Source organism: Rhinolophus sinicus, chromosome 17 (genome assembly GCF_057876585.1).
Source record: "Rhinolophus sinicus isolate RSI-liver-muscle chromosome 17, RSI-T2T, whole genome shotgun sequence".
NCBI classification, from domain to species: Eukaryota; Metazoa; Chordata; class Mammalia; order Chiroptera; family Rhinolophidae; genus Rhinolophus; species Rhinolophus sinicus.
The window spans coordinates 127,945,353-127,964,350 of NC_142517.1; the positions used below are offsets into that span (position 1 = coordinate 127,945,353).

The 18,998-nt window shown below is 40.4% G+C and overlaps 1 protein-coding gene across 1 annotated transcript in view; it reads left to right on the plus strand.

Annotated features, from left to right (window-relative positions):
* GPR39 (G protein-coupled receptor 39) overlaps positions 1-18,998 on the plus strand; it is a 203,051-nt gene that overhangs the window by 55,481 nt on the left and 128,572 nt on the right. The gene's annotated exons all lie outside the window — the stretch shown is intronic.

Consider the following 18,998-nt stretch of genomic DNA (forward strand, 5'->3'; position numbering starts at 1 on the left):
GGCCTGTGCATCTCTGCTGACACTGTGGTAAATTCTGGCCCTGGTTGTTGGTCTAAAGGCTGTTGAGGGGTCGTGGGGGACAGATTCTGAGGAGAATAAATGCTATTTTACCGTGCACCTGTTTCACATGGGAGCAGTCCATGGTATGTAGGCAAGTTGCTAAGGAGAAGAGGAAGGGACTTATTTATCTCTGGCAATCAGAAGAGGCTTCTGCTGCTGTCTCAGAGGTCCAATATTCTCAGGCTTAAACACAAAACGCCCCCATCCCAGGTTTCAGAGTCTCACTCTCACCCATTAGGACTTTGATTTTGACACAGAAGACAGGTTAAGGCTTCACATTTAATCTCCTTTGCAAATATGCCACATGTAAAAAATATATCCTGGGCTTGATTTTCAGCACTGTCTGCCCTGCAGTTGCAAGAGATGAGAGTCTCTTAAAATGACATAGTTTTAGCACTTTTAAAATATGCCTTAAGCTGGCAATTAGATGCCTGATTTAATTTTCTTTGTACCAGGCTTCACATACCTTCCAAAGTAACTATTTTTCATGACCACTTTTTCAGTTATCATTATCTCCTATCAATCCAAGGATGCAGCCATTTGACCTTCCAATGCCTTACGCTTTACCTGTAGCTCATCTCAACCAACTGCAAGTGGAAGCTTTGCTAATTGTGATGTCACTGTGTGCTGGGATCCCAGTTACCACCAGCAATGGGGTCCTTCTTTTTTCATACAGGTAGGTGTCAAGAACTATGGCAAGTAAGATTATATTCTAATTGCAAGGCAACAAATTAGCCTGACAGAGAGTTTCATGGATGCTGGCAGAAGACAAAAATCCTTTTTCTTTGACCCAGTAGGGCAATGTCTTCTGTAAGAGACTCATGGAGAATTGTTTACCAATAATGGGCATTCCAACTCCAAAGTCTTATACTGAAGATCTCCTGGTCCCCAATTTTTCTAACTCACAGTCCCTAGAAAAAAAAGTCTAAGGCAAAGTTTATGCCATAATGTTTTATTAAGGAATATAATCCCAGGGCACTGAGGATATGGGGGGAAAGGAAGTGAGGTAGAGATGGAGGGAAAACATATAATACTTCACCAAGCTGGCTGCACGATCACAAACAAAAACAAACAAATGTAAAGTAGTCAATTTTCCGGTTGTGTAGGACAGGCTGTTATGCCTTAGAACATAGGAGGGAGGAAGAGGTTGAATCGGCCAGTTCCTTTCCACAGAGGCGTTCACTGTCCTACCCCTCACAGGTGTTGCTGTCAGCCTCGTGGGCAGCCCCTGGGGAGGTGAGATCCAACACTACATATCTGATGCTGTGGTCCCTTCTCCTTCTGGTTTTCTGCCTCTGACTCTCATGGACCCAGAAGACTAATAATACTGGCATTACACATTTTGAAAGATTGTTGTAAGAGAAAAATTTTTTTTTGAAAAAGTATAAGTGCTGCAGAAAAGCTAGTTATTAATTGTTTGAAGATTTCTTAACCTTGAATCAGAAGAGAGAGGAAGGACTGGTACCGACCTTGGCAGCACAGGTAGAAGATACATAGATGAGGGCGCGGGGAAGGGCTGCTCATGGAGAGCATTTAGCAGGAGCAAAGGGCAGAGGTGGGGGATGATGTAAGCAGGGTTGGAAAGCATGACCGAGGGCCAAATCTGGCTCTCCACCTCTTTTTTCAATAAAGTTTTATTGGCACATAGCCATACCCATCCGTTTATGCTGTTTTTATACTACGGTCGCAGAATTGAATAATTGCAACAGAGACCATATGGCCTGTAAATCCTAAAATATTTACTATCCGGCCCTTTACAAACCCCTGATATAAAAGAAAATACCAAGTATAATACACTGCAGGTAATTACTAATATATGTGACTTGCCTTTCTCCTTTCTTCTTCCTTCTTTGTCTCACAAAGAATTGATGGCATATTTGCCACTTAATAAATACTGATTGGAAGCCTCACTCTTTAGCAAGGTATTTGATACCGTGATTTACCAAACAGAGAGTTAATCCCAACATGTTTGCAAATTTAAAACTATGACCGTGACCTACAAAGAATAGGATGCAGTTTATTCTGTCCCTTTTGCACTAACCATGTTAATAATTGAGACACTGTCTCGTACATAATTGGGTATAGACCAACTATTTGAAATCTGAATGTTCTAGAAAATCTGAATTAATTGAACTCAGCTTTACAGTGATTCCTTTAAAACCACAAACCGTGGAACGTGGAGACTATTTTCCACAGGCACCAAACACAAGTCTGAAACATTTCCTAGATTCCTCGAGGGAAAGAATCATATCTTATGTGACTTGGAATCCTGAATCCCTGGCAAAATGCCAGGCACATAGAAGGAATTTAATATTTGCAGGAGGAAAATGAAGTGTCTGGAATAGTGCCTAGCACGGGGTTGGTTCTTGGTAAATGTTTGTTGAATTAATCTGACAAATATCCAAATGAATGAGATTTTTTAGGCCACGGAACACAGACCATTGCTAGACCCAGGCTGAAGCACTCTGTAGGATACACACAAATAATTTAAAATCTGCATCTAATTTACTTTTCAGAGTGTTGTATAACCGTTGGTTGGCCCCAGATACTGGGTGAGTTACCCAATCAATGCTACCTAACAAAACAGCAATATGGCAAAGATGGAGCGCTCAGTGGGAAGGACCTCATGGCTATGCTGCTTTAAGGCCAATTAACTCGTGTCTGACATCTTCCAGTAAATCTAAATGAAATGCATTCTTGTGAATTCTAATTTCAAGTGAGTTTAATTGAACTTGAGAGGGAAGCTACCATTTAGTGAGTAAAATGAAAATGAAGTAATTGAATATTTTTCCAGGATTGTATTTGCAATGTGCTCCATCAAACGTTGTTTCAGAACCCAAATGACCAGCTGTATGTGGTTAATATTTGGAAAGAAACAAGGAGTATTTAAATGTCAGCTTGTAGCCACTAGGAGGGTAAATGCAACAGCCGGCTGTTCAATTACTAGACTCTACTTGGCATTCAAAAAATAACTTTTTTTTTTTTTTTAAGTTGGAAGTTAACTAATGTGGTCAGGAGAATTAGGATGAGTCTGGATTGACTGAAGAACAAAAACTAAAATCTTTCCCAATCCCATCTCCCCACTCCCAACACACACAAAAAGAGAACAGCACTATTGATTTGAAATTGTAGACATGTTGGTGGGCTTAACCAAGTGATTACACATTAAAATGTCGAATGTTTTTTCCTTTTTTTTTTGAGTATTTTTTTCAATAACTATTTGTTGAAGGCCCGCAGTATTCCAGGTACGGTGGGAAACAGATGATTGAACAGGACTCAATCTGTGGCCTTAAGGAACTTTCTGTTCAGTAAGTGAGATGAGACCAGAGAATAAATCAGTATAGGAAAGGTAGATGTGATACATACCATAAGAGCAAGCACCGAGTGCCAAAATAATGTCGAGTTCTGACTGTGAAAACAAAAGACTCCTCTTAGGGGAGACGGTATTTGAGCTATAAATATTTGCAGGAGGAAAAGATAGCATGGGACCTGTTTGGAAGATGATGAAGCATTTAATGGGGCTGATGTAAAAGACTTGTGGAATGAATAGTATGAAAAAAGATGGATGTGGTGAAATTATGGAAGGCCCTGGATGGGTTTGTAGTTTATTCATCAGGTAGCCTCTAAGAAGGGAAGGGGTTTGACCAGAGATAAGGAATAAAAATATGGATGTAATGCTCTACATCACTAATCATCAGAGAAATGCAACACAAAGCCACGATGATAACACCTCACACCACTGAGGGTAGGTACTATCAAAAAAAAAAAAAAAAGAAGATGATGGAGAAGGAAAAGAAGAAAGAGAAGAAAAGAACAAGTGTTGGCAAGGAAATGGAGAAATTTGAACACTTGTGCCATGTTGGTGAGAATGTAGAATAATGCAACCACTATGGCAAAACACTCTGGAGCTTCCTCAAAAATTGAAAATAGAATTATCATCCGGTCCAGTAATCTTACTTCTGAGTATATACCCAAAAGAATTGAAAAGAGGGTCTTGAAGAGATATTTGCACACCCATGTTTGTAGCAGCATTATTCACAATAGCCAAGAGGTGGAAGCAACCCAAATATCCATTGATGGATAAACAAAATGTGGAGTGTACACACAATGGAATATCATTCATCCCTAAAAGGGAAGAAAATCCTGTCACATGCTACAATATGGAAGAACCGTGAGGACATTATGCTAAGTGAAATAAGCTAGTCACAAAAAAACAAATACTGTGATTCCACTTGTATGAGATATCTAAAGTAGTCAAATTTATAGAAACAGAAAGTAGAATGGTGGTTGTCAGGGATTGTGGGGAAGGAGGAAAAAAGGAGTTATTTAATGGGTGTAGAGTTTCAGATCTGCTAGATGAAAAATTTCTGGAGATCTGTTTTACAACAATTGTGAGTATACTTAACACTACTGAACTGTACATTTAAAAATCGTTAACATGGTAATTTTTATATTATTATTATTTATTTATTTATTTTTTACAACAACAGAAAAAGAATACAGATGTAGCAGGGGGGTCAGACTTGGACTGGGGTCCGAATGGAAAGGAAATGGGAAACCAGTTTAAAGGTTGTTGCCTTCGGCCTAGTGAAAGGTAATGGGACAGGGACAAAAGGAAAAGAGAGAAGTTATCGACGTAGAATTAGCAAGATTTGGCCCATGTTGGATACTGGATTGTGGGAGCAGGAGCCAGAGATGCCTTAGTGGGTCCCAACCTGTGCTAGTAAGAAAATGATGGACCTTTCCCAGAAATAGTGACTTATTGTGGGGAGGTAAGGAATTTGATATTGGGTTAATTCTGACCATAGCTTGGAGGTGGATTATACTGGAGCTGGTTTGATTATACTGTGTTTTAAAAGTGGTTGGAAGTTCTTTTTAGTTTGTTTTACGTTTTCTCTCATTTGTCCAGGTGTTTGACCTTTTGCTTCTTAGTTGCTTTGCTCAGTGGTTTATTTCTAACTCTTCAAATGAAGGGTGGGTTGCACATTGTGAATTCAGAGGAATTCTGCCATTGAGTCCCTCAGTAAGAGGTTGAATGTTTTGCAGAAGTTGTGAAAAATAGGGAGGTGTAAGGCTTCCTTTATTGAAAAATGCTTTTTCTGTCTTAAAAATTTGTTCCCCTCCCATCCCTTTCATTAGAAACTTTATTGCCAAGCTGGTCAAATGGACACAATGCCCTTGTGGGGTTCAGACTTTTATTTTTTAAAAAACCCTAAATTTAGACTTTTATTTATTTATTTATTTTTTCAATTACAGTTGACAGTCAATATTATTTTATATTATTTTCAGGTATACAACAGAGTGGTTAGATATTTTATAATTTATGAAGTGATCCCCTCATTAAGTCTAGTGCCCACCTGGCAACATACATAGTTATTATCATATTATTGACTGTATTTCCCATGCTGTACTTTTCATCCTGTGATTATTTTGTAGCTACCAATTTGTACTTAATCTCTTTGTGTTTTACACCTGGTCCCTCAACCCCCCTCCCATCTAGCATCCATCAGTTTGTTCTCTGTATCTATGAGTCTGTTTCTGTTTTGCTTGTTTGTTTATTTTGTTCCTTGGATTCCACATATAAGTGAGGTTATTTGACATTTGTCTATCTTTGTCTAACTTATTTCACTTAGCATAATGGCCTCTAGGTCCATCCATGTTGTTGCAAATGGTTAAGATTTCATTATTTTTCATGGTCCAGTAATATTCCATTATATATATGTACTACACCTTCTTTATCCATTCATCAATTGCTGGGCACTTAGGTTGCTTCCATACCTTGACTGTTGTAGAGAGCATTGCAGTGAACATATATTTTCAAATTAGTGTTTTGGATTTTTTCAGATAAATACCCAGAAGTGGAATTACTGGGTCATAAGGTAGTTCTATTTTTAATTTTTTGAGGAACCTCCAAACTGTTTCCCATAGTGGCTCCATCACTTTGCAATCCCACCAACAGTGGACAAGGGTTCTCTTTTTTCCACACCCTTGCCAACACTTGTTGTTTGTTGATTTATTGATGATAGCCATTCTGACAGATGATATCTTCAATGCAATCCCTATCAAAATACCAATGGTATTTTTCACAGAACTAGACCAAATAATCCTAAAATTTGTATAGAACCACAAAAGACCCTGAATAGCTGCAGCAATCTTGAGAAAGAAGAACAAAGTTGGAGGTATCACGCTACCTCATATCAAACTTACACCACAAGGCTATAGTAATCAAAACAACATGGTACTGGCATTAAACCAGACACACAGATCAATGGAACAGAATAGAGAGCTCAGATACAAACCCATGCCTATATGATTACTATTTAATCTGTGAGGCAAGGAGGCAAGAATATACAATGAGGTAAAGACAGTCTATTCAATAAAGGGTGTTGGGAAAACTGGACAGATACATGTAAAAACGAAAGGAAGGAAGGAAGGAAGGAAGGAAGGAAGGAAGGAAGGAAGGAAGGAAGGAAGGAAAGAAGGAAAGAAGGTGGACCACCTTCTTACCACCATATACAAGAATAAACTCAAAATGGGTTAAAGAATTAAATGTAAGACCCAAAACCATAAGACTCCTAGAAGAAAACAGGCAATAACTCTCTGACATTGCTTTTAGTAATATTTCTTCTGATACATCTCCTCGGGCAGGAGAAACAAAAGAAAAAAAAATAAACAAATGGGACTACATCAAACTAAAAAGTTTTTGCACAGCAAAGGAAACCACCAACAAAACAAAGACAACCTACTGAATAGGAAAAGATATTCACCAGTGATACATCTGATAAGGGGTTGATATCCAAAATTTATAAAGAACTCGTACAACTCAACTCACACAAAACAACAAACAATCCAATTAAAACATGGGTAGAGGATCTGAACAGACACTTCTCCAAAAAGGACATACAGATGGCCAACAGACATACAAAAAGATGCTCAATGTCAAATCACTAATCATCAGAGAAATGCAAATTAAAACCACAGTGATAATGTCCTGGCATTTTTTCTATGTCATCTTATTCATCTAAGCTGGAAGCAGCCTCAGAGGTGTGAGCTTATTTCTTTAGTCATTTCACAGGGACCAGAGGTTTACAAATGTATTCATGTCAGTGCTTTATAGGGTCACCACCTCCTGATTCCTGGACTGGTGACAGTAGCAGATTTGGAATTCCAAATCTGTCTTTTCACAGTCAGAAGAATTCTGTTGAGGATGGAAAAAGAGAACCTTGAAATAGCCTGATCTCACCCCTGCATGGATTGGTCTACAAAGATAATCACGTAGTAGAGCACTGAAAGTGTCTTTTTAATGCTTGCCCTACCAGCAGTGAAAAGAAACATTTGGGGATATTTTCAAAGGCCAGAATCTGGGATTTTAATGGGATGCAATTTTATGGGCTTTGTTGTGTCCCCTAGGTCAGAAAGAATTTTTATTACTCATGTATTATGGGCAAGTGGTTTCGAATGCTGAAGTGAGGTTGAGCTTTGTTTAACATGTTATATAAATATTTCAACCCTGCAAGGCTCAGATTCTTACAAAATTTACCTCAGGGTTTGGAGAACCAGTTACATCCTGAGACAAGCGTTTTTAAGACAATATTTGACTGTAAGAAATTGTAAACAACATTTTTGAAATAGCAAATGGCATACATGTTCATTATAGAAATTTTAGAAACTATAGATGACTAAAAATGGCTCAAATTCCCACCACCGAGGAATAACCACTATTACCATTGTGTCATCTGTCCTAGAACTGCAGAGGTCATGCCTGTGTGTGTGAGTGTGTGTGAGTGTGTGTGTGTGAGTGTGTGTGTGAGTGTGTGTGTGTGTGCATTTTTAGTGTGACCATGCTGTGCATAGTAGTTTGCAATCTGATTTTCTTTATTAATATATCACATATGTCTTTCCATATGACTAAATTTTCCCTTTCATATCTTGTTTTAGAGGTTGCATAGTTTTTACTTTACAATCCTCCCAGCATGCTGGATATTTATTTAGATTGCTTCCTTTTTGCACTATTGATTTATACCTGTTATCGCTGGGCTTAATGATTAATAGCATTTCCTTTTTATCTCAGAAATGTCCTGGTTTGGGCAACAAAGAATTTGGCCACCCTCATTATCAGGAAAAACTGTGTGAAAACAGGGTTATCACTTAATTTTTGTACATATCCATTAACATTTCTTTAGCATAAACCCCTTAAAAATAGAATGTCTGTGTCAAACGGCATATACTCTTAAAGGCATCTGATGCGTGTTAACAAATTGCCTCACAGAAATGTTATCAGGTGCCGATGCCTTTGGCCAGTACTAATCTGCCCACTAAACATACATGTATGTTTCTAAATAAGTACTTTCTGCTGACTTTGTTTTCAAAGACATATCGATCTTTAGCAAGTAGAAAAATAAGCATCGATAGTGTAGAGTAGGAGGTGCTAGGACTGGAGGGAGGAAGGGAGAAAGTGTAGAAAGCATTGAAGGTACATGGAGAACAGAGAGGCTCAAATCCTTCAGCGAATTGGTGGCAAACAAATATCACAGCCTTGATGTCAGTCATCATTACCATAATGGCAGCTCCATTTACGAAGGGCTGAATCCTTTTAAGAAAGTATTTGCTTCTCAAAGCAACTCTGAAAATCAATATTGTTTTTCTGAAGGGAGGATTGAGGCTCAGAGACGTTGGATAAGTACATATAGCTAGGAAGCTGCAGGACTGGAATTTGAACCCAGGTGTGGTCGTCTCCAACACTCAGTTTCCTTCCTTCGGCCATACTTTTTGTTGTGGTTCTTTAATCTCCCCTACGTTCTGGATTTTCTCCTCCTTTTTTGACATCAGACATTAAAGATGGAGAAGCAGAGGGGTTGAAAGGGAGCCCATGGTCTGAACAGCCGATGCTAGAAAGTTGCCATCCACAGTTCTCTCTAGGCAAACTCGGGAAACCCATTTCCCGTTGAAGGCCGCCTGAATTTCCTTATAGATTGTTAGCACATAACAACTTTCTTGTTAATTCTTTTTGTTGTTGTTGTTAATTCTTTAATAATCTAACCAAGAGGCATGATGAGGAGGAGAGAAAGCGCTGAGGTCATTGTTTGGCTCCCTTCATTGAACAGTTCAGTTTTTCACCTGTTAGAGGACAAATTGAGATCCTCTATTCCGTTGAGAAACTCTTTTCTAATCAAATTATTAGAAAATAATGGTAAAGCAGACAGAAGGGATGTCATCGAAAAAAGTGTCAGATATATCTTTGACACTCACAAGCAAGCATTTATTAGGCTCACACTTAACAGGTTGAAGATTTTGAAGCGGAACGTCAATTAGGTAACAGAATGGTTTTCTATGAAAAGTAATATAACACTGACTTATTTCATTGCATTTTGATGGAATATCTCCCATGGAAAATTATCCTCTCTTTACGGTCATTATCAAGTTAAATATTGTGTTAAAAAAGAGCCACTGAGTTATGATGTACAGAAAATTGTTGAAATGGGACTCTGAAGTGGAGCGAAGTTGAAGGAAACACTAAAATGAAAGTCAGGTTATCTTCGGATGCGTTTCCCATCCAGCAGCCGTCACTCCACTGCTCAACCTTGGATAAGAACACGGTACAGCAAAACTCACATCTCGCCTTCCCAAAACCTTGCTAATGACCTTATCAGGATATGCTTCCCTGCAGATTAAAGCTGTAATGACAGAATCTGGGCCAAGGAAGCCTGTCTTTTTTATACCCACGATATTGACAAAGAGTGACATGGCCACGGTGAAGGGAAGCTGGATGTCTCTCTAGACTGGACAATGACTTTTAGATCCTTCTCTCAGTGTTGTTAATTTTCTTTCAACAGTGGATTTACATTGACCTCCGCCAGTGTCCCTAGTAGTGGTCATTGCTCAGCCCTGTTTCTTGCTCATCTACCTCTGTTTACAGCCTGGCAATTAACTGATTAGGATCAGACCTTAATTTTTGACCTATGTCCCTTTGTCCCTCTCAGCTTTATGGACTCAAAGATTTTTTTATTCACTTATCTTGTCCCAATATTCACAGATATTTACACTCTACTTGTCTGTTTGATGTCTCTAAACTCTTCATTAATAAGATGTTTCTGACATGCCTTTCCCTCCCAGAATCACAGATCAATCCTTTTTTTTTTTTTTTTTAGGAAGTCACTGGGTTTTCTTGGGTGAGAGAGAGACTGGAGCCCAGACCAGGTTGCCCAGGTACGCTGCACCTGTTGTGGACAAGTGCATGGCTCCAGTGACAGCAAGGCTTAGTTCTAGAATGAGGCAGGATTTTTCATGCATGGCAGTCATTCATTTCTACATTTTTTGATATAAGGATCATTTTACTAAGTTACTTATCTAGCTCTAAACCAAGAGCATCTTAATTTTTATTCTCTTACCTTTATTTGAGCTACCCACTTTCTGCTGTTATTCATGTACAACATCCTTGTAGCAGATTTGATCAGCTATACTACATATTACCACATTCATCGATGTATTGTGCTTATCGACTACTGTGTAACAGACCACAGACCACCCGAAACCTTAGGGCCCGAAGAAATCCATGCTTTGTTATTTCTCATGATTCTACAACTTGGGCAGCCCTGGCTGGCAATTTTTCTGGCTCATACTTGTGCCACTTAGCTGCAGTTACCTAGCGGATGGGCGAGGCTGGAAGCCCAAGAAGGTTTCACTCACGTGTCTACTGTCTCAGGGCTCCTCCATATGTCTTCTTCTTGTGGCTAGCTTGGCTTCCCTCACAGCATGGCTGGCTCAGTGTAGCTGGGTTTCTTAGAAGATGAACAGCTTCCTAGAGCACAGAAGTGGAAGTTGCCAGACTTTCTTAAGACTTATGCCTGGAACTGGCACACATCTCTTCTACTATGTTATATTGATCAAAGTAAGTAAAAGGCCAGGCCAGATTCAGAGGGAGGGGAAATAGTCTCTAGGTCTGAATGGGAGAGGCCCCGAGGGTGAGGAATTTTGGTGGCCATCTTTGTAGACTAACTAATACACTATGTATTGATTTCCACTTCTGCTCAAGATCTTTGGAAACACCGATATTTTGATATCAAACTTTTATCACCTTTTAGGTGTCAGTGAATGCATGTTTTCAAAGCTCCTGATTTTATTACCCTAGATTCCTTATAAGTAATAGTTTCCTAATCAGATGGAGCCAAAATAGTTTATAATAATGCCAATTTCTCCTTCTCTTGCTTTAACTGAATTGAACCTTGTTCACATGTCCTGTAAAAAAAAAAAATACAGTATAAGTGTTTAGTGACTATTTAAAGTAACCTATAAAGTTATCTTACACATGACATTTAGTTCTGCAAGAACATGCCTGCATGGTGCACAGCTATGCAGGGTAGCAAAGGAACCAGCTTATCCAAACTTGAATATGAACTCTGTTACATACGAGCTGTTTCCTAAGCTCTTTGTGACTCTATTTCTTTGTCTATAAAATAAAGGAAATAATATAACCATAGAGAGTTGTTATAAAGATTAAATGTAGTCACAGTAGTAGTAGACGTATAAGTTGCATAAAGGATATGTTAACTATTGTTGTTATAACATGGGTTGATCAGCAGTAGACATTTAGGGCAGGATGTGTGTGTGACAGTGGAACACCCAAGGTACAGGTCAGCTCTCGTCTATCAGTGCAATCCCATGGGTTCTGGCCCGCACCTGTGTCCCATCCCTAATGTCTCATCCAGTTCACTAGTGGCTGCGTGACACAAATGTCAGGAGTCTGGGCAGCCCTCTTTGTTGGTAATGGTGGAGTTGTGCCTCTTCCATGTTGTAATAGAAGTCTGTCTCTATTGCTTAGGCTGCAATTGGCAGTTCTGGTCTTATGGTTACATGGCTAATGTCAGTCCTTTGGCGTTACCCTGGAGCCCACTAACCCGCAGCCATTGCATGCATTGTTTTACTCTGGACTCAGTTGCACTTCAGTCTTTTTGTCACTGAATATCACCAAAGGCTCCAAGCTATATCCAAATTCACCACTGAGAATTCTAGCCCTGCATTGTTTCCCAGAGCATATGGCCTCAAGGTGTGTGGAGGGATGCTTCTGGAGCAGGAAGGACAACCTTCCTGCTTACTTAGGATACAGGCTACTACAAAATTCTCAGATTGGAGGTGGCTGGGAATGTGCTGTACTGGGAATGCAAATATCACATCAGCTGCCCTCTTGTTAGTTGGTGGATCAGAGTATAGGAGTTTTCCTGACCTTGATAAGAATACCTCCACTGAGCCCCACAGACTTAACCCCAAGGAACTGAATACATAATGCAGGCCCTGGGTCCTGCCTGGGTTAATGACCCATCTTCAGTTCCTTCGGCAACTCTCTAAAGGTAAGTGTACTTTTTAGTGCAGTTTCACCTTCACTCATGATCACTGGTGTGTAGCACTAGCTGCAGGCGTGTAGCTAGCTCCAGGGGCCAATATTCCAGTGAACATGCCTATGGCCAATTGCAGGATGTTAACGTATCTCTGGGGCTACGTGGGAAAGAGATTCTGTCTCCCTTATCCAGCTGCTTAGCAGACTAGAAACCCTGACTACAATTTTCCTGCTTTAAAAAAAAGTGAAAAAAAAAATTGGCTAAATAATTTAAAAATATCTTAAAAGACATTGATGAGCTAGGAAAAATAAGAACCTTACAGGCTACAGACTAGATGAAGGTGGGTATCAGAGAGGTGCTGCGGGCATTTGCCAGGTTAGGTAAACTTGACCATTGGTTTTCATAGCCATGGGAGACAGGGGAAAGAACCCCAAATGGGAAGTCTAATTAGAGACTCTGACAATCCCAATCTACATTAAGTTAGGACTCCAAGGAATTATCCCCTCAGAGTAAGGATGCAGTAGAAATAAGCCCAAGAAGATAACGAAGAATATTGGCTGTCTCAATCCTTGATTCTGAATGGAGGGGAAATATTCTTACGCAAGAGGTCATATACCTCAATGCCCTCACATAGGTTTGTAGCCTGAACTCACATTGTATGGGTGGTTTGAAAAACCTCAGGTGGAAAATTGAGTTATCAGTTGAAGTCAAGGTCGGTCATGCTTCAGGCACCCAGCAGAAGGAAACACATCTTCTCTGGAGAAAAAAAAAAAGAGCTTATACTTTGAAAAAAAATTTACAAAACCACATATGGGAAACAAAGCACTAAGAGTGAGAGACTGAAAAACAACAGATAGCTGAAGGGTATCTACATTGATTTCAGACATCAGCATTATAAGATACAGATTACAAAATAATAAGTTTAAAGTAGTAAAGTGACTAAGAAAATAAGAAAGGAACATGAGATACTAAATGATCAGGCAGATTTGACAAAGATCCAAATAAAATTTTTTAAGGTGAAAATAATAATGCTCAAATGTTAACTATTATGTTTAACAGATTTAACAGCCAATTAGACATAGTTGAAAAGAAGTTTAGTGAGCTGGAATAAATTAAAAAAAAATATTCATAATGCAATCCAGAGAAGCAAAGAGATGGAACAGTGAGAAGTTAAGAGCCATGGAGGATGGAGAGAGAATTTCAGAAGGAGAAAAGAGAATATTAGGGAAGAGGCAATATTGAAAGGGATAATGGCTAAGACTTTCCCAAAACTGATGAAATCAAGCAGATTCAGGAAACCCATTAAAGCAGGTCAAATAAAAAAAATCAACACCTAGACACATCCCAGTGAAAATGTAATAGCAAAGACAAATACAATAAAAATAGCTAGAGAAAAACAAGGTATATAATTATCTAAAAACAAGCCCATCTTTAGGTCCTATTTGCTTTCCATATTGGCCAGCAGGGAAACTGAATGATATGTAGGTAAATTACCCCCTTCTTCTGGACTTTCTTGGTTGTGTGGTTATAGCCTTAATTTTCTCAGAGAACTTTTTAGTGAACATTTTAGTGAGTGCCATGGTCTTCCCTTTGGCCAATCACTGTGACTTGCATGTACTGGGTGAGGGAAACAATTTGGTGTGGGTGTGGGAAAGGGGTGGTCAGGAAGGAGTTATTGGATCTTATTACATAAGATTACTGCTACTGGGTGGATGAAATCTTTGTCCCAAGTCTTTTCATACCCCTTTCTCGTATATGTGTACTACAATGCAAGGCATTTTGCCATGATAGGAGTGCTGTATATTTTGTCAGTTTTTAAATACAAATGTAAACCTGACCTGTGACTCGAAGCTGAAAAGCTACTTCAGGAGGTAGAAGAGGCTCAGACCCAAATTCCCTCTGGGCACAAGCCCAGGAGCGTGAAGGCAGAGGGTTGGCTCTGATGAGAGTCTGTGGTGAGCTGTATTTCTGAGCAGGTCGTCCTCTAGGCACCTGCTTAGAGCTGCCTGTTTGCCTCTGTTCTCTTCTGCTTTCTTTCCCATCCAATCAGCAAGCCATGCTGTTCTGCTAAAGCCCAGCTCACTGGGGGTTACAAAGGCCCCCTTTCAGCTGAGAGGAGCCAAAGGAACTCATGGGGGGAGGGAGAAAAAAGAGGGGGGGAATGGAACGTTGGCGGGGAAGGAGGCAGCCTATTAATGCACATATACTTTTCGTTGCTTCACCCTAGCATTGGAGACAGCGGGAGATGGAAAGGAATTTGGGAAAGAGGTTATTATAAGGAAAACCCCACTAAGAATGAATTATCCTTCATAATACAAAGAAATAAAAATTTCAGGCCAAATCCTGCTTCTCCTTGGAAATCTCTAATCATAAGCTCTGGATTTAGACTGAGGGGGTTTATTCAATATTGAATATATATTTAATAGACTTCCATTATATTCCAGCCACTATTTCAGACACTGGGGGGTATAATAGTGAAAAAGCTAGACAAACATCCTGACCTTACAGAGCTGACAGCAGTCTGGTGGTGGCGGTGGTGTTTGTGGGTGGGAGGGTGCAGACCAAAAGCCAATGGAATATAGAGTTGGCCAGTTGCTAGTAAAGCTACAGAGAAGACTAGAGCAGGAAAAAAAGATAGGGGACAGGAGAGTGGGAGGAGGGAAGGGTGGCTATTTTAAAGACGTTCAGGGGAGGCCCCAGAGGCAAGTGACATGAGCACAGGCCTGCGAGAGGTAAGGAAGCACCAATCTTAAGGTAGTAGGTGGGTTTGCTTCATATCGGAGAAGCCCGTGTAGCCCCTCCTCAGCTAGGGAGCAGCTGCCCTGTTGCTGGGCCCCAAGCTCTGGGTACTGCTGTGCTGGGGAGCTCCACACCTCACCCTGGGGTGGAGGGAGTGGAGAGAAACGTGTGAGGACTGGCCGGCTAGGAAGGCTCTGTGGAGGGCGACGACCATGTCCACCAGATCCTAGAGCTGAAGGCGTAACTGGGCACCAGCTCAAGTGTGAACCACAACTGGAAGGAGCGGCTCTAATTTACAAACCTTGAAACAAGCTGAGCCCCAAATTAATCTCTCTGTCTCTCTTTTTTTTCCACTGAGCTGAGCATTGAACCAAGGATTTTTCAAAACAGCAACATCTAGTAGCCAGTTTGAATCAGAACCAAGCCTATTCATTTTCTAAAAGTATTGAGCTGGAACAATATGGGAATATTAAAGTATCTTTCAAACTAAACCAGAATTGAACTGATCATTCACAAGTGCCTGGCTTGAGATGGAAAAGAAATCTTTTAGGAGAGACGATTCTGCCTGTTGGACATCTAGCTTGAGTCTGCCATTAAATTATCCTGCCTTGGGACCTCTTTTTCTCAATTGAAATCTTAGGCTTAATTCTTATGTTTAACTTTTCATTTGTACATTTTGTTTGCCTACTTACTCAACATTTTCTCGACCATAGGAGCTGCATGTTGTATTACCCAGAGGTCTTAGCACAATTCCTGGCACATGATAGGAGTGTGTGTGTGTGTGTGCGTGTGTGTGTGTGTGTGTGTGTGTGTGGTGAGGGAGGAGGAGTAGACTAGTGGCATGAAAATACTAAGCTGGAAATTATTTTGAAAGCTAGAGGAGACCATGGAAGGATTTTAAGCTGGGGGTGTGAGCTCAGATTCATGTTTTCCATAGATCACACTGTAGGGCAGCAGTGTGGGGAAGGGGGTGGGAGGGATGGAGGCAGGGAGATTAGTTAGGAAGTGATTGCAGTTATCTGGGTAGGCAGTGATTTAAAAAAAACACAGTGGTGTTGTATGAGCCCTGAAGTCAGAAACTGTCTGGATTCAAATCCTGACTTCGTATTTCCTTGCTGTGTGACCTGGGGCAAGTGACACAACTTCTCTGTGCCTCATTCCCCTCCCCTGTGGAGGATGAAGGCTAATAATGCTTTTTTCATCGTGGGCTTGTAGAGTTTACATGACACATTATGTATAAAGCATATAAAGTGTAGAGCACTTAGAACAGTGCTTGACAATGGGAAGCACCCAATTAATTGTCATTAGTGAGCATGTAGAGCAAGTAATACATAGGCAATACATGTAGACAGTAGAATCAATTGGATTGGATATGGGAAAGAGTGAGAAGGAGGAATTAAGAATGAGTCTGAAGTTTCTAATCTGGGCAGTTAAGTAGATGGTGACCACGTGAGTGCAGGGGATTTGGGAGAGAAACCAGGTTGGAAAGGTAAAATTTGACCATGTTGAGTGGGAGGTCCCTTGAGTATTAGCAGAGCAGTACAGGGTCTTGCTAGATTAAGACGTGAGAGTCATTTGCAGAGACCTTGGGTGTGTTGAATCCACTAGAAAGAGGATGTAGAGTGAGAAGACAGCATTCAGGGCAGGTCCAATGTTTAAGAAGCAAATTAAAGAAGACGATGCTACAGAACTGATGGAGAAAGGGTAGCTGAAGAGGTAGGAGGAAAACCAGGAACAAACAGGGGTCACAGAAGCCAAAGGAGGGAATTCCAAGTAGGGACTGATCAACAGTAGTAAATACACTAACACTTCCAATAAAAAAGAAGAAGAAAAAAAAAAAAAGACTGAAAGTGTTTCTCAGTCACAATACGGCTTCATTGGCCCCATGGCTAGTGTGGTTTCTCTAGAGAGGGGTGCAGGGGAAGGCAGGTTATAGGGGGCTGGGGAGCAGCTGGGAGGTGAGGGAGTGGAGAGCATGGGTAGGCAACTTTTTCAAGAATCTTGGTCATGAAGAGGGGGGACAAGATACAGCCCTCATAGGGTTGCTTCCCCTAAGTCAGGGTTTGGCTTCTCTGGCCAGACCAGAGGTTGTTACAGAAATGGTACAAGTCTTTTTTTTCCCCTCTTTTTTCAGATTTTATTAAATTTACTGGGGTGACATTGGTTAATAAAATTAAGTAGGTCCCAAGTGTACAATTCTATAATACATCATCTATCTATTGCATTGTGTGTTCACCACCCAAAGTGAAATCTCCTTTTGTCACCATATCTTTGACCCCCTTTACCCTTTTCTACCTCCTCCACCCCACTTTCTTTCTGGTAGCTACCATACTGTCTTTGTTTGTTGGTCTTATTTGTTTATTTGTTACTTATAGTTTTATATCCCACACATGGGTGAAATCATATGATTCTTGACTTTTTTCCATCTGATGTATTTCATTTAGCATGATATTCTCAGGATCCATCCATGTTGTGGCAAATGGCAGTGTTTCATCTTTTCTTATGGCCACTGTGTATATCTACCACATCTTCTTTGTCAATCATCTATCGAAGGACACCAGTTGTTTCCATGTCTTGGCCACTGTAAATAATGCTGCACTGAACCTAGGGGTACATAAATCTTTACAAATAAATGTTTCCAAATTTTTGGAGTAGATACTCAGAAGAGGGATTGCCGGGCCATATGTTGACTCTATTCTTAATTTGTTGAGGAACCTCCATACTGTTTTCCATAGTGGCTGTATCAGTTTACATTCCCACCAGCAGTGTATGTGGGTCTTTACCTGGCTGATGTCTCCACATCCTTCTGAGGGAGACTTTCCCCTGAACATCACATCTCAGGTATCCCTCTCCCGGTCTCTATTGAACCATCATGACATGAACATGTTTATTGTTGCTTTCTTTTCTAGTAAAATCCAAGGTCCATGAAGGCAAGCAACTTTCCTGTCCCCTACTGTTTACCCCTCACTAAGTAGTGCCTGGCTTTATGTTTGTATTAATTCCTGTTATTTTCTCTGTTACTCTATCACACAAGGCTCCCATGAGGGCACCCAGAGGAGAAATTTCCCTCAGGCCTTAATTCCAGGCATGAGTTTCCCCGGGCATCATAATTGTTTTCATCACATAAACGCTGTGCCTTGTTTCATGTTTCCCTGTGATTATGCTCCTGTCTTTAGTAACCAGAAAACTGAGTCAAGTTTGCATCCTATTTGAGCAAATGATAAAATATTCAGGCACATCTTTCTGTATGAATTCATTCAACACATACCTAGCTTCACCTTATTTTTCCTCACATTGTTTTCAATTTCCCCGATCTCCTCTTACTTATTTTTCTTATCCTGAATGCGTTTTTCCAAGTTTCTTCAAATACTTTTTGAAACAAAGTGAGTTTACACATGAATAATGGGAAAGACAAGATGGTAACGGGAAGAAGCTGTGTGGAATTAGTGTTTTTAGACTTCAGAGAAGCAAAATGGAGGTGAAGCCGAGATCACAGGTAATGAGAGGGGATGTGATCCACAGCTCTGTTGCATTTCCAGGAGATTTCAGCCATGTTGGAGACAAATCAGAGACACTAGGAAGAGAACAATAATATACCAAGGCCGTACAGGGCATGTCACCATAAGTGGTTCAGGTGAGCAGGCTATACCTCAGAAAGGAGAGCTCATCATGTGTGGTTGACATACTCTAGAAGCCTTCATGGAAGACACATGGGATACATTCAGCTGTGAAGAAAGAATAGGGTCTAAATAATGCAAATGAACCTCGTATCTGTTGAGAAAGAGTTGAGAATGGCAGTAGCCCCTGATCCAAGTGGCCAGATATCTGGGTCAACCCATGCTGGGTAGGAGGCACCAGGGGAATTAC